This window comes from Pygoscelis adeliae, unplaced genomic scaffold (assembly GCF_000699105.1).
Source record: "Pygoscelis adeliae isolate BGI_AS28 unplaced genomic scaffold, ASM69910v1 Scaffold917, whole genome shotgun sequence".
NCBI classification, from domain to species: domain Eukaryota; kingdom Metazoa; phylum Chordata; class Aves; order Sphenisciformes; family Spheniscidae; genus Pygoscelis; species Pygoscelis adeliae.
In genome coordinates, this window is record NW_008825097.1 from 128,809 (window position 1) to 129,377 (window position 569).

Below are 569 nucleotides of genomic sequence, written 5' to 3' on the forward strand. Positions count from 1 at the left end.
CTTTGTGGGGACGGCGGGGAGGGACAGGGCAGGGGCGCGGGCTCAATGGGGGATTGTCCGCCCGGGGAGCCCAGCGCTCCGCCGACGCGGGTCTCTGTGGGGCCATTGTCCGGCCCGGCCGTACGTGGCCCCATCCCATGAAGGCGACTATTATCCTCCAAGCTGGCCGCTAAACAATGGGGCCGGAGGGTGTTTTCTATTATTGTTCTTTTGTTCGCACGTTTGAAAAGCGGCCTCAGTTACTGCAAGCACCAGCAGCTGCCTCCAGCAAAATAGCTGGACTGCCCCTCGCCCGGCACAGGGGGCCCGGCCGCAGGAACGGCGAGGCCAGCCTGGCCCAGCCCTGCCCGTCCCTGCCCAGGCCGAACGTCCCCCTTGGCGTGCAGGACACTTACGCTGCGGGGGGGATCAGCCCTCGGCGGTGGCTCACTGTCACCTGCTTCCTCTTGTTTGGTGACCTGGGAGCCCCGAATCCACGGGGAAGCCGACGCAGGGGGCCCAGGAGAGCCGTGTGGTCCTCGCTCTTCTCGGCGGCACGTTCGTTCCTGCTGCAGGGACTCCACACCGGT

General features: G+C 66.6%; 1 protein-coding gene across 1 annotated transcript in view; it reads left to right on the plus strand.

The window, feature by feature from the left end:
- The window catches only part of TTC25 (tetratricopeptide repeat domain 25), a 19,501-nt gene that overhangs the window by 17,764 nt on the left and 1,168 nt on the right, over nucleotides 1-569 (plus strand). The gene's annotated exons all lie outside the window — the stretch shown is intronic.